Source organism: Gavialis gangeticus, unplaced genomic scaffold (assembly GCF_001723915.1).
Source record: "Gavialis gangeticus isolate Ggan-Ray unplaced genomic scaffold, GavGan_comp1, whole genome shotgun sequence".
In the NCBI taxonomy this organism is placed as follows: domain Eukaryota; kingdom Metazoa; phylum Chordata; order Crocodylia; family Gavialidae; genus Gavialis; species Gavialis gangeticus.
Window position 1 is genome coordinate 79,157,481 of NW_017728993.1, and position 15,915 is coordinate 79,173,395.

The window sequence follows — 15,915 nt, forward strand, 5'->3', positions numbered from 1 at the left end:
CCAAAGCTAAATCAATTCAGTCTTTGCAGGTTAGTCTAAACTGTGCAGATTAAATTGAAATAGAAATGAACACACAGTTCCCTTTGATTCTGGAAATGTGGCCACATGCCTGCAATGGCTCAGGACAGAAACCAGGGGGTGCTGGAGCATGGCTCTCTGGCTGTGTCTTCACTTCCTCTTCCTGCTGCCCCCAAAGTCTCTGGGATTTTCAGTCCAGAATTATAGCAGCAGGACTCTGACGGGTTGCTCATCACATCCTCTTTCTGCATCCAGGTACCTCTGGGATTTGTAGTCCACAGTTGCAGCCAGCAGTAAGTTTGAGCAGGGGAAGAGGTGTTTAACCTCCCTCCCTGGCCTCAGACCCCTGCCAGGATTTACCTGGGTGTGGCAGTCATGTCCCCACCCCACCCATAGACTGGGCTGCATCCCCAGCCAGGCTTGCCTCCCCACCCCCTTGTCAACCAGCCCTCACTGCTCTAGCTAGGGAGCTGTGCAGCAGACAGCACAGTTTAGGCCAGGGCTGGAAAATATGCTGGGGGACTGTGATTTAACTTGAACTGGGAAGCGGTCTGGGACAGAAGTTTCATAAAATGGTTTAACCCAAATAAGTTAAGTCTGATACTACATTCAGCCAGGTTTATCTTAAACCAGTTTTAACCATTTTGAAACTGGTTTATGTGCACTCAGTTTTTGTTGTGTTACAGGTTTAAACCAGTTTCTGATCACTTAAACCAGTTTCTGTGTAACTTCTGTCGCTAACCTAGAGGTCCAGTGCACATAAACTGCTTTCAAAATGGACAAAACCACTTTAAGATAAACCTGGATGGAAGTAGTATCAGACTTAACTGATTTAAGTTAAATCAGTTTATTGAACTTCTGTCCCAGATCCTCTCCAGATTCAAGTTAATTCACTGTCCCCCAACATCCCAGAATGGTTTGAACCTCCCATACACCCTCCCTCCACCCCCCAGGGTGGGAAGGCTAGCCTTGGCCCAAGCTGTCTGCTCCAGATAAGGAGGGAGGTGTGCTCTAGCACCCTCTTGCTTCAGCCTGGGCCACTGCACTCCTGCCTGCATTAGGTTTTGCTCTTCTCCCTTCATTGCTCTGCTTCCTATTAGCTGGCAGTATGTAAATAGGAAATGTAAGGCTGAGAGACTTCTTGGGTGTACGGAACAGCCACATTTTCCTTCAGTAAAGCCTGTGTTTCCTGCTAGCCAGTGTGGGAGAAGAGTGGAGCAGGGAAGGGAAAGGAGCAGAACCTAATATAGACAGGAGTACTTGTTCCTGCCTCAGCCATTTCCTTGTCTATCCCCATATGGCCCACATGGAAACAGAGGTGCGCAGAGTAGTGGTGGTGATGGCCATGGCAGCAGGGGCAGCAGCAGTAGCAGCAGGCTGGAGAAAAAGTAGGTAAGCTGAAATAGCATAATGTTTCTCATCCAAGATGCCACCAGGTTTAGAAAAGATTTGGAAGAATGTCCTGGGTTTAAAAGATTGAAAGCCACTGATCTAAATCTGTTGGGGTGTTGGTTGCCCAAAACTGGCAAAGAGCAATTTTTCCACTATTGAGTTGGTCTAATAAAAGATACCACATTTAACCCAAAAAAAATCTAAATCTATGGCATTTTTTATTAATAGAGCCCACTAGGACATATTTATGAACATTACAAAGGGTTCACAAATGATGTCTCGAATAGAGATAGGTAGAGGACACTTAGACTCTACTCATTCCAATGGAATATTTTATTAATAGATCTTGCTTACCTGTAACTGTCACACATAAATTCCAGTTTGGAGTTATTGCCATATTCAAAGATACTACAGGTATTCCTTTAATAGGTGTAGGTATAAAATACAGTGTTGAAGTATAATATTCTGTTTAGGGCTAGGGACTAATCCCAGGATGGAATTTTATACTACTTGATGAAACAATATAATAAATGTATGTCAGTGGGCTATTTTTTTTCAGTCAAACCAGTTCTGCAATGTAAATAGCCATTTTCCCTTCAGCACTGCCTTAAAGGAAATGGTGTTTTATTAAAAAAAATCAGGAACAATCACTTAGATGCAAATACTGTTTGTTTTCCATTACACAAGTATAAATCTGGAATGATTCACTCATTCCCAAGGAGTAATTTCAGATTTATAACAGTGTAAATGAGAACAGAATTAGGCCCTCAGCTAGCATGAACACATTTTCTGAAGTAAGAGAGATCCTTCAGTAAGGGTTTGGAACTCCCATTAGTAGGATTTATAGAGATAAGGAACCCCCGCATGTTAGCCAACAGCTTTGTTCTTTGCAATCTGTTATGTCTAGTGATACACATCCTGTATATCTTTACATAAAATGCCTACTTGCAATTGTAATGTATATGTGGGTGTGTGCTCTGTTTCACATATTCTATTTCCATACATATGGGATGGTATATGCTGTTTATAACAGAGTGCTTTACCCGTGAACAATTTTTACAATGCTTAGTAAAGTTTTGTCTTCCTAAAACTGGAATTCTTAAGCAGGGCATTTCTATACAATAACTTTCCATCGTCCGTTCCAACATTCTTTTCTCTTTTGAAAATCATGGCTGATTAAAAGTTTAGTGCAACAGATGTTTGTGATCTCATGATTGATACATTTTCTAGGCAGATGTTGAATATTAGAAGCAGACCCCTTCTGAATTTTTTACAGTGTTCAAAATCTTTATTTTGCTTTAAATATTACAGTAGAACACAACTGCTAGGCAGTGTAAACATTTATATATTTATTATAGTTAAGAGTAGATACAACTAGATTTATTCTTTTATATTAGCTATTACAAGAGGTTAATAATATTTTTCAGACATCAGGCTTTTATAATGCTTCATGAACCAACATATAATTTATTCTCATGAAACATTGAGAAGCTTGTAGGCCAAATTTGGACCTGATGTTAGCAGGTGCAACTTCACTGACTTTGTGGATCCCAAAGCAGGTTAATAGCTTTTATCAGCTTGATATACAAATAAATCATTTTGCTAGTAAGTCATTTTATTCTCTTTTAATACTGAAACTGAAGTCCCCTTGGGGGTGAGACACTTGTAGCTCAGCAGCACTGTGCAACATTTAAAAACACGAAGCAAAGGTTGATGAATGTGAAACTGCAGATGGAAAACAGCACAGTGCATTTAGACAGAATGCAATTCAGTAAGGACACTGGGCTTACAACCACTCTTACAAAAATCCAAAACACAAACAACTTCCCCCATATGAACAAAAAACATTGCACACCATCATGAAAAGGCTTTAAAAGGGCAGAAGGCATTCAGAAAGTTTGTTTTGCATGTCACCTGAAAGACAAGAACTCAAGAAACTGTTGTTTATAGCCCTTAATTAACTGTACTTAAATATTAAGTCTATTTCTTTCCAAGAAGATGCACAGGTACAGGTGCTTTGTCCTTTGGTTAATTCCAGGTATTTTTGGAAGGGCCCAGAGAGAATGCCAGAGGCAAAATAGATCAATAATATGTGTGAGCAAGGGCCAGAGCATTCAAGCTGGATTTTCAGAAGGGCACAATATGTGCTCATATGCTTAACCAGATGCTATACCAGTTATGTCCAGGGGCACAACTAACTCAGGAAGTGCATTAAACATTTAGCATACACATTCATCAGAAGGTCACTTTTCTGATCCAAATGATACCTGCCTAGGAAGCACACTGCTAGGATGCCTAAATGCACAAACACTTGTGTATCATTCTGCATCACGCTGAGCACATCACTCTGGACAGTTCCTACATGGAAATCAGGAGATTGATGCCAATGACTGTCTTCTATTGAGCTGACAGAGTAGGGCCAATGTAATTTTTAATAGTTTCTCTTGACCCTATTCTCTCAGGACTTTTACTAACGTGTAAAAACTCACCCTGCCTGATGTGTCTAGGCTCCTAGAAATATCAACACATATTGAGCATGGCTGATAGTGTAACACGTCAGCATTGTCAATTCCATACTGAAGTTCTCTCCTTCAATAGTTACTTCCATATTTTCACTGTCGTGGTGACAGCTGACAGAACAAAGACTCTCAGGTTGCAGCAAGGGAGGTTTAAGTTGGATAGTAGGAAAATCTCTCTCGCTAGAGGATGGTAAAGCACTGGAACAAGATACCTAGAGAGATGGCAGAATCTCCACTCCTGGAGGTTTTTAAGGCCCAGCTTGACAAAGGCCTGGCTGGAATGATCTTGTTGGAGATGGTCCTCCTTTGAGCAGGGGGTTGGACTAAATGACCTCCTGGGGTCCCTTCCAACCCCAATTTTCTATGATTATATGATTTTAACTTGATGCCCCTCCTTATAATACTGATTTAATTTTCTCTCCTATTTCTCTGGTAAGGACTACATGGGAGTTGCTTTAGTGTGTTATCACATTACAGAACATATTACGGATTTTAGGATTGCTTACACAGAGGGATTTACACATTTTGAGCCTGATCAAATCAATTGTGTTGGTACCTTTACTTCTGTATTACATCAGCACCCCAAATTTGGCAGTCTTGCCTAAAGACTGTGATCCAAATCTATTTGAGTATGTGTCTAGGATTCCTGTATAATGAATGGGGACATCTAGGTGAATCCCAGGGGAAATCAAAGCACTTACAGTTAGCAAAGGAAAAACATTAGGCACAAAGGTTTCCCTGGACTCAGAGTCCTCTTTATTGCTTAGGCACTGGACTCAGGGCTGCATGTCATATAGGGATTCAGGCTGGTTAGAGATGTGCTTGCTTGAACCAGCATGTCTAAATGACAGTAGCATTAACTTCAGTACAAAGTGCATACTAGGGGTGTACTAGTAAAGATTTTCTTAGCCAATACTGATGGTCAATGATTAACCAGTCATATTGGCTGATACCAATCTAATAGATGACTTATAGGAATGTTGTCTGGCAGCTTGGAGAGCAGTGTCCAGCTGGTAAGTCTGTAGGGGGAAGGAAAAGAAAGGGGGGAGGGAAGCAGTGTGTGGGGAGGCAGATCAAGGTGCCCCATGTTGAGGGAGGGAGTGGGGCAGGGGCAGGCGCTGCCCAGCTGGGGTGGGGTGCAGGGTGCAGCTGTGTGGGGCTCATCCGGGAGGTACAGATGGTTGGGAGAGGGGGAGGTTCCCTGCCACTGTGTGCACCGCTAGGGGAGTCATGGGGGGCATGTTCCCTCTGCCAGATTTATGCATGGGGCAAGGACAGGCTGCCTAATGTGGGCTCAGGGCCAAGGGCTGTACCATCCTCTTTCCAGCAGGGGGATGGGCTTGGAGTGGAGGGTGGTGGGGCTGACGGTGGTGGCATTGGGAGGGATGGCTATAGGGTGGGCTATAGCCACCCCAAAAATTCCCCATAGCCCCCCTCCCGATGCCATTGCTGCCTGCCCTGCCCCCACCTGCCCTGAGCCCAGCCCCAACTGAAGGCCCACTCTGGGAAGAGGCTGGCACAGCCCCTAGCCCAGAGCCTGAAGTGGGCAGTCCATCCTCACTCTATGCACATATTCAGGGAGAGGCACATGGCCCCCATCCTGCCCCTGAGGGTACATACAGTAGCAGGGAGTCACCTCCTCTCTCCACCCTATGTCCTGCCCTAGTTGGGCAGCACATGCTCCTGTCCCTGTCCACATGCTCCTGTCCCTGTCCCTGCTCACCATGTTGGCCTCAATCTGCACCCCCCCATATGCTTTCCCTCCCCCATGCCCCTTCACCCCCACAGACTTACCAAGCAGATGCTACTTTCTAAGCTGTCGGGCTGCATTCCTGACTACATGCATGCAGCAGCTGCGTGCATGCACATGGCGTTTATTGGTGATATCATCAGTGACACTGGCCAAAATAAGCCGATAATGTTAATTTTCCTTTTATCGGTGCCAATCTGATACATAATCAATATATTTGTGCACTGCTAGTGCATACCCTCCATTCACTCTTTTACATAGCCAGTAGTGATAATGATTAGGCCTGTGTGAGTAGGCAGCTATTTGATTCAGCTTCAGATCCAGCCACTTTGGATGCCAGTGATCTGATCCAGAGCTCTGGATCGGTTTCCCACTTGGATTTGGGTGAAGCGGCTCCAAAGCTTCGGAGCTGCTTCAGAGATCCGGCCATAGGGTATAATGGGGAATCAATGAAATATCTATAACTTTGTTGTTTTATGATTTGGATGAAAATTGCAGGGGTGGTCGCCTCTGCTGAGAGCATAAAGCCTGCCAAGTTTCAAGAAGCTCAGTGCAGGACTTCAGGGGGAACTGCACCCCAAATTCTTGAAAGCAAAACTAATGTCACGTGTATGTGTTACACCACAGCAGGGTGAAAACTGTGGGGATGGTCACCCCTGCTGAGGCCACAAAGTCTGCCAAGTTTCAAGGTGATAGGTGCAAGGGGAGTCTGGCTTCTGAGGCCTTGCACCTGTGGCTGCTAGCAGGCAAAACTCATGACATGAGTGACACTGTGTGTGTTAAGGCACAGCAGAGTAAAAACTTCAGGCCTGCTAGCCCCTGCTGAGGCCGTGACACCTGCCAGCTGTCAAAGAGATAGGTGCAGGGGGTTCTGGGGCCCTGTACCCCTAGATGCTGACACGCAAAACTCGTGACATGGGTGCTTGTGCAACTGACTGTCTCTGTCTTGGGGCAGTTGATTGTCTGTATTGATTCTTTCCTCTCCTTAGTCTGTGGTTTTGTAGGTGTTAATCATTGCTAGTTAACTCATTACATTAGCTAGCAACTGTGTAAAGAGTATGTCCCTGAGTGACTCATGATTGACTGGTAACTAGTAACACAGCAATTTAGCAGCCAGGCCTGCAGTAGTTCCCCCACCTCACACCCCAAGTCAGACACAGTTGCACAAGCACCTATGTCAGGAGTTTTGCCTGTCAGCAGCTAGGTGTGCAGGGCCCCAGAACCCAGAAGCCCTGCACCTATCTCCTTGACAGCTGGCAGGCTTTGTGGCCTCAGCAGGGGCTACCAGGCCTGCAGTTTTCACCCTGCTGTGCCTTAACACACAGAGTGTTACCCATGTCATGAGTTTTGCTTGTCCTCAGCTTGAGGTGCAGTTTTCCCCAAACCCCTGCACCTACCTCCTTGAAGCTTGGCAGGCTTCATGGTCTCAGCAGGGGCCACCACCCCTGCAGTTTTCACCCTCCTGTGGCATAACACATACAGGTGACATGAGTTTTGCTTTCAAGAATTAGGGGTGCAGTTTCCCCCAAGTCCCTGCACCTATCTTTTTGAAACCTGGCAGGCATCATGTTGTCAGCAGAGGCTGCCACTCCTGCAAGATTCATCTGAATCAGACAAAAAACAACAATGTTATTGATATTTCATTGGTTCCCCATTATACCCTATGGCCAGATCTCCCAAAAAGCTCCAAAGCTTTTCCAAAGTGGTTCAGAAACTCCAAACCGCTTTGGAAAGCCTAAAGAAGCCAGCATTTCGATCAGGGCATGCTGCTTTGGCAACCAAAGTATCTGAATCTTCTCTGGATCTGAAGCATGGTCCAAAGCCTCAGACAGCCCTAATGGTGATACGCATATTTTGCTCAACAGCTTAGTACGAAGAGCACTTATAAATGCAAACAGTCAATTTTGTGAGCCAGAAGGAGTATGATTGCATAAGTCGGTAGAACAGCAGTTCCCTGGAAGGCAGAAGTGCTCAGTTCCGAGCCCAGGATTTTTGTTTTACATTAGACTTTCATTGGCCCCAAGGATCTTGTACTCACTGAGCAATTTGTTGCTAAGTGGAACACCTTCAACAGAAAAGGATTGCCTCCTCCTCAACTTCCACATCTACTCAGTTTATACCTTAGGCTGGTGGTCAGATCACTTCCTTGGGAGGCGAGATATGGGTTTGCATCCCCTTAGGATGAGTTTGGTGTGGAATCAACAGTCTACTGGAGAAAGCTAGGCACCTCCCCCTGTATTTTGTATTGAGTTGCATACATATTGTCATCATCACACAGGTGCTCAGAGTGCCCAGTCCCTACCCTGATGCCTCCTAGTACTGATGAGGATTGTAATAGAGTTCCAGTGGAAGTCAGTTATCTAGGGGCTGGTCTGGACCATGCACAGCAGCCCGAGTCTAGGTGCCTAAGGAAACTTCAAGCCCAAAATGAAGATTCCAAATAAATCTAGGTGATTGTGCCCATGAATCAGGATCAATTTGGATTGTTCTTTGTAAACTAGACAGCTAGAACTCAATAGGTGTCTACATTTTGCATTTACCCCTTTGCCACCTAATAGAATCCATATCCCCATATTACAGGAGTGTAGGTTGTAGCAGTGTTGGTCTAAGGACACAGGCAGACAAGGTTCTTTGGGTGAATCTGATATTTTTTATTAGACCAACTAAAAAGTTGGTCTAAACTAAACTAAAAACATCTCCCTTTTAGACACGATGATCAGTATCCAGAATGATAAATTACAGACCACGTTATACAAGAAACCCACAGACCAACATACATATCTGCACAGAACCAGCAATCACCCTAAACACACCAAAAAAGCTGTGATATACAGTCAAGCCCTTAGATACCACCGAATTTGCACTGAAGAGAACACCTGGGATTGCCACCTCACCAATCTTAAAAAGGCTTTCACTGAGAGAGAAATCATACATTTGAAAGAGCCACCCAGATACCAAGTGAAGAACTGCTGCAGTACAGAACTCCCCCCCCCAAATTGTACACCGCTGGTTATGACATATCACTCCTCCCTCAAACCTGAATGGAAAATCCTCAAACAATTGCAACCCATATGAGAAAGAGACCCTATTCTTAAAGAGATCTTCCCAGAGCCACCAATCCTAGCTTTCAAACAAGCACCAAACCTTGCCAACCTCATCACCAGAAGCAAACTTCCTCAGACCCAGAACACACCAAATGGATCCAGACCATGCCATGACAAGAAATGCAAAACCTGCCAACACACCTCCACCACCCCCACAATCACTACATCCCACAACAGAGCCATCAGCATTCCTGGATCTTACACTACATTTCTGGAGGTGCAGCTGTATCTCATCCAATGCACCAAATGCCTAGGTGGAAAATACGTAAAAGAGACCAAACAACAACTGCGCACCAGAATGAATGCACACCAGAAATCTATCTAAGACAGGAATACCCAATTACCTGTGGGGACACATTTCCTCACAAGAAAACCACTCTCTCTCCAACCTCTCAGTCCTGATCCTCAAAGGAAACTTACAAAACACTTCCCAGAAATGAGCCTATGAGCTCCACTTCATCAGCCTCCTGGACACTAAAAATCCTGGACTAAATATAGACATTGGATTTATGACACATTATAACCTGCCTGACAGTTGACTTCCCAAGTACTTCTTCACTATTCATCCCCCTTCTTCCCCCCACCCAGCCTGTCTCTACCCATTCACTCCTCAATCTACATTTTCACTGACTACCTGTCTTGTATGCATACCAGCTCAGCCTCTGGCTTCTTTGCTTTTCATTCCATCCAGGAAGAGCACACGCCAACTGCTGAAACTTCCTTAGCCTGACGAAGGGTTTTTGAACCTGAAAGCTTGCTTAAAAATTTTTCTCCAACTATTTAGCTGGTCTAATAAAAGATATCAGATTCACCCAAAGAACCTTGTCTGTCCATATCCCTGTATTAGACTCCTGTGCTCCCTATATAATGTATGGAGCAATTACAGCACTGAGAATGGCATCTACAAAGCCAGCATGCTTTGTGGAGATGCCTAAACTAGCTAACAAAACACAGAGGAAAACCAGTAGGCCTAAATCCTACTCTTCCCTGGGATTTAGTGGCTCCTACAAACATGCACAGAACCTGCTCCAATCCATTGGAAGACCAGTGCATCAGACCAGACTCGATTTATCGAGTCTGTTGAAGCATGGAAATTGACATGCTCTGGCAGACTTCTGTGTCACATGTATCTGCATCTCTGCACTGAAAAAATGGCAGCAGGGCATTTTGAAATAAAGCTCATCAAATGAGTTTTATTTCAAGGTGCCCCACTACCATTTTTTCATTGTGGGGATGCTGATGCTCACAATGCACAAGTACTTTTAATTAGCACAGCTTGCTAATTAAAACACCCAGTGCCATGTCCCAAAACAAATGTAAAAATGCCCTAGATGCCACTGGAGTCCGCAGAGAAACCACTTTCCAATTGGGATTCACACCAGCTGGGATTCCCTGGCTTGGAGCTAGAGCCAGCTGCTGTTGCCACTTTAAGTCTTTAGGAAGAATGGTAGAGCATTAATCCAGGACAAGAGAGACCTGAACTTCCCTCTTTCCAGGTGAACGTTCTCATATAGCAAGCTGTATATGAGAATGCTCTTAATCTTTCCTGTTGAATATGTTCCATTTCACATAGACTAGATAAATGTTTCCTGGGCCAGCCAGATGGTCACTTAAAGCCAACAGCCCAAGTGGTTTTGGGGGTTTAAATTACCCCATTCCTGACTACCTCTCCTTACCATTTCCTACTGGCAAATTTTGAGTTTCCTAATTCAGCTTTCTGACTTCTGGGGATCCCTAGCACTGAAGGGAGAACCTGGGTGCTAAACAGAATTTGAGGAATTCAGTAGCTGGCTGGGTACCCAGAAATCAGTTCTCCAGCGTCACATTGAAATCTCATTTGTGGATTTAGGACTTTAGGAACAGGGCTGATGGGTACTTATAGTAGCTATCTTTATAACATCTGTATTTACATAGGGAAAGGGGTGGGGAAGAAAATTAGGTGCGTTTTTACTGTGCATTTTTCTTGGTTCATGCTTTGTCAGCGAATTTAAATAAATCCAGAGTTATTTATAAAGCCCCCAAATCTAGCTTAATACTGAAAGATTGCTTTCAACTATGATTCTCTGTGCACTCTATGAGTAATGCCATAGAGACTGTAGAACAGCAGTAGGTAACTTTTTTCCTGCTATGGGCTGAAATGACCCACCTTGGGTCAGAGACAGATGGGCTCTAGGACCTGCCCACAGCCAGTGCTGCTTCCTGCAGCAGCATGGGGAAAATGCCCACCATTAAAGCACCCAGCTGCTCAATGATGCCAAAGCCCTATGTCTGTGGACCGGATCCAATGGTTTTGCAGGTTGCAGCTTGTCAACCCATGCTCCAGAACAGGGGTGCTGCAAGTGGCATATGCAGCACAGTGGCAGGACAAGAAACAGAAATCAGAGCTTCAGATCAGACAGGAAGCAGAAAGAAGAACAGGAGAGCATGTAAGGGAAAGGAATCAGAGTGGTACTTGAAGAGGGTGGCATACCTGCCAAAAAAGTTGCCTTCCCTCTCCCCCCATTCTAGAAAAAGCAAGCACACTTATTTTTGGCTTCTGTCTAGTGGTTGACTGGTACTTTTCCTTTTCCTAGCCCCATCTAAAGTTGTCACAACATACGAGTTTTCAACCCTTTGATGCTTTTGGGAGTACTCTTTTGGGCTCTTAATTTATATCCTAGGAAATCAACAAGTAGCTATAGGAAAGGCCATGAAAGTGCAGCTGTGCATTTCTCCAGCTGGTTTCAGCTGAGGGGAGGCATCTGTGTTTCTGGCCCAGTCAGAGGGAACAGGTGGAGCTCATTACCCTGATCAGAAGATATAAAGTTGGTGTCTGTTCAGGAAAGAAATTAATGTAAGCAAACCTGAAAGAGGGGGAAGATTTATAGAAACTCATGTGTACAGGTGGGCATGGATTTAAACTGTCTGTTAAAATCAGTTTATAGCTTCAGGCTATCTCCTTGTGTATGTACTAGATAGATGATTTTTTTAAAATGCCTTATTGTCCTGAAGCTGTGCTTTGAGACTTTGGGGGAGAGGGGGAAGGGAATTTGTAAATACAAACTCAAGTAGCTTTTTGTTATGCACACCCACACGTGAAAAAAAGGAACATGACTTGCCTTCATCATCAGTCTTAGTTTCTTTCTCTTCTTTTCCATTATACCTTCATGACTTTTAACACAGCTTACAGATTGTGAACACAAACTCTTTCATTAATGTAAATGGAAGAAAAAGCTGTGACAGCCAAGTCACATTGAACAGGTAGTGGATGAATGAATTTTCCTGTTAAGTCTAGAATGAGGCGGCCCAATATGCATGCAAGAGAGAACTTTAATACGCTCAACTTTTCATTGAGTTATATGTTCTACAGCAGTAACTATTTGGCTTTCTTTATTTTTGATAACTGAGGGCTTGCTATCTCTTTTGACATAGCTTTAAAAAGATAAAGACATTCTATGTATTTTAGCAGTGGTGCTTCTGAAATAAACCTTAAGGTCTCTTCACTTTTTCTGTACCGCAAGAAATTGATCTTCAGTGGTTGAACTCTTGTCATTCATTTCCACATCACAACCATGTAGCATAGTCATATTAAAAATAGATCAGATTCCCTTTATAGTCAATCAATGCTGCTCCTTAAATTGGTCATTTTATTACTTTTGATGGTAAATAGCATTTTTCTGCCCCCACACCTGCTAGAAATGTCACTTCTGTTTGGACCCTAGACTTTGCCAACTCAAATACTGAACATGGGATTTGAGAACTGAGTCTTTCCTAGCTTGTTTATACATGTTCCCAGCAAGTGCTATAGCTACTGGTAGAGGGCATGATGAGGTGGGATCCCAGGAGTGTTCACCTGTTGCAATCACATACACTATCAATTTATTCTAGGTGTGTGCAGACAAAATTAAGTAACAAAGGGGTATTGAAAAGAGTACTGTATGTTAATGTATCTAAGCCAAACAGTTCACTTATGTCTGAGAGCTTGAGATGTATTTCAGCTGGTGGAAATCTATTGGGTATGGTCAATTTTGAATAATTTTAAATTCTGCAGGTTAAAGTCTGGCTTGGAGCTTAAATAACTGGATTAAGGTTCTACTTAGGATAAAACAAGAAAAAACAGGAGGGGGGGGAAAAACAGTAACAAAAAAAATAAGGGAGGATTTTGAAGAAAAAAAGGAGGATGGAAATTGCATGGAAAAGAGGATATCCAGTTGAAGCAGTCTAGCTCTATGATCGAAGCAGTCATCTCATACTTAACAGCTTACATGAGTTTCTCTCTGACTAGAAAACCACAGTGTTTTAAATGAGGCTGAGCACTTTCTTGCAAAATCTATATAATCAACATGCACTCAGTTTGTGCAAGGCTTATGTTAAACAGGCCATGTCACAAACTGACATTTTTTCCCAACATATAAAATGGTTGTGTCTGCCTTCTTGCTACCATGGTCAGGATGATAGTGTGGGAGAGTACAGTACTAGTGTCTAGTAGCATCGGCCAGTACTTAAGGTAGCATGTGGAGAAATACAAACTGAAACAGTACTGTAATTTCCATTGGTTGCATATTTGTTTGTTCACCCCATGTACAACTAAGGAACCTTGTTATAGGTACACAAATGGAACTACATCCTCTTTTTTTTAAACAAGAGGCTCTTTTTCCCTGTTATAAATGAACACAACTGGCAAATATGTACAGGGTTCCAAATAGACATATGTTGGTAAGCACCCAGTTTTTCTTTCCCCCCTAAAGAAAAAAAAGTTGGCCTACTTTTTCTAATTTAATGGAAGAAATATTTATATAGGCTTCTATCCTGCAAACATATAAGCATGTAATTAGGCCCTCTAATGGGAATATGTGTAGTGCACAAACTTAAACATATAGAAAAGTCTTTGTAGGATAGGGCTCTTATGGTATATCCACTGCTGGTCATTCTTTTTTATTTATTTTTCTTTTCCAAAGTTACAAAAATACAGGTAAATAGAAAGAAGTGTCAAATTAACACTTTCATGATTTGACTTTCATCCCACTTAGAAGTGGTGGGAAGAATGAACAGTCATAGAGTTTATATATATGACGCACCCTGGGTTCAGTGAAGCATATGGAAATAGATGTAATAGAACAAGCATGGTAAATTTTCTTTAATTTCTTGGCATGGAAATTCAGAATTTCATGTCACTGTTAAAGTCAGAGTTAGAGCAGAGAAAACCACAAAGAGAACTAAGTCCATAGAGAATTGGCATTCTTGATGTCAAGAAACCCTTTTGGAAAGGGAACAAAGAATTATTTAATATCTTAAATGAAATGTTGCTTTTATGAAATAGTGTGTGAAACGCAGCACTTCACAATCTCCTGGATTTCACTGTGTTTCACCATGGGGCTTTCATTTATGTTCTGATGCAAATGGAATAATATCCACTGAGCCAAACTGGTGAGATCACAGAATTGTTAACGGTATCTGTACTTCTCACAGACTAGTGTAACTGGTGTGGATATGTAATTCTGTAAGGTTTTTATTTGTGGCCTTTTTTGTTTTTTTTTACTTAAAGTATCTATTAATTAGAAACTTGGAACACAAGACTTGTTGATTAACAGGTTAATTGTCTTTTAAAGAGTCATTAATATAAACATCTGGGGTAACAGGTGGTGTCTCTCCTAAATTCCCTCTGCAACAAGTAAGAAGCAGTGCTGAATATCTGCACTGTGCAAATCTTGATTTATTTATTTATTTTTTTGCCTGTGATTGCCCACTAGCATTTTCCTACAGCTGGACCAAGCATGTAGTACAAATGAGATGGTGTCCAGCTATGGCAAGTCAGCCTTTAAATGTGTTACCTAGATTTTTTGCTTTGTTAGCAGTCTGATTAGTTAAAGAACAAAAGGTCTTATCCTGAGAGGTCCTAAATGTGCCCACTGAACTGGGTTCAAAACAATGTAGAAGATTCTCCGAGAATCTCTCATATTGCCTCAGTAATGAATGCAAGTCAAAATGTGTTTCTGATTAAATGGAAATTTGTGATATGGAAAAGCCATATGTAATTCAAGACCATTCTACTGCAGGTGATATGGATGTAATAAAATAAGTATGATACTGCAGGGCAGCTAAAATAAAAAGTAGTTGATGGCAGCTTTTATTTCAATCCAGGCATTATTGATGTATCAATACATTATGAGTCCAGTTGTAATTCTTCCACATAATTATTTTATTAAGCAAATGTGCTTTCTGATGGAAAATTAATGCTTGTTGATAGAGTGCTTTGCAGTAAAGCTGATTCTAGTAACCTTAGGCATATGTTTGTTCATTAATGACATTTCTAATATAATATACATCATTTAGACTAACAGAAAAGGTAGTCATTTGCAGTCTGAAATATGTCTCCCTCAAAATGCTTCTTTCTAAGCCAAATATTTGCTCATAAAAATATATGGATTGGTAAGCAATTCAGATATTCAAGGACCAGTGAAACCAAGCAAGCCTGACTGATTTATTTATTAGCACTCAGAGACTGGATTTTTTTTCAGTAGGAGAGTGGTTTCAGACAGACAGAAAGGCACCATTGTGGGCACTGATTGCTCATTATATTTATGGATTAGTGTAAAAGTAATGTGTGAAAGATTGCTTTAAGGGTTGAGGTTTCTGATTATGTAATGACGTGACTTGTTGTTTCCAAGTTGTTAAAAAGACAGACTAGAAACTAAGACCCAATCTTTTGTGATTGATTACTTGAAGATCCCAGGTGAGAGAGTTTTTTCTTTTAAAACACATTATTCCAACTTTGCAATAGCTCATGTTCATGGATGGGGAGTTCCTTAATTTGAACATAACTCCACATGCCTGATAAATGACAAGCAGTTTGTGAAGTATTACATTTTAAAAAATCATAGAAATGGTGTAAAAACATAATATCTACATTTGATCATCATCCATATTTCAGGACTGAAACTGATTTATTCGTGAACTACATTAATGCCATGTCCACATAGGCCTGCTTGATGCTTTAAGCAAGAATCTCCTTTGGATTCCTTCTCCTAAGCCAGTCTAGTACTCAGTGCTGTGGTAAGAAAGTTTGGCAACCAGAGCAAAGCCTGCAACGGCATCCCACCGTTACTCTGAGCACAGATCTGAGCACGTGCCATCCTGCCCCCCCCCCCCATGC

The 15,915-nt window shown here is 42.3% G+C and overlaps 1 long non-coding RNA gene across 1 annotated transcript in view; it reads left to right on the forward strand.

Moving 5' to 3' along the window:
• Window positions 1–11,230: 11,230 nt before the first annotated feature.
• LOC109287097 overlaps window positions 11,231–15,915 on the forward strand; it is a 60,636-nt gene continuing 55,951 nt past the window's right edge. The window contains exon 1 of the long non-coding RNA XR_002094767.1: window positions 11,231–11,666. This is a non-coding gene — a long non-coding RNA (uncharacterized LOC109287097). The remainder of the gene's footprint in view (window positions 11,667–15,915) is intronic.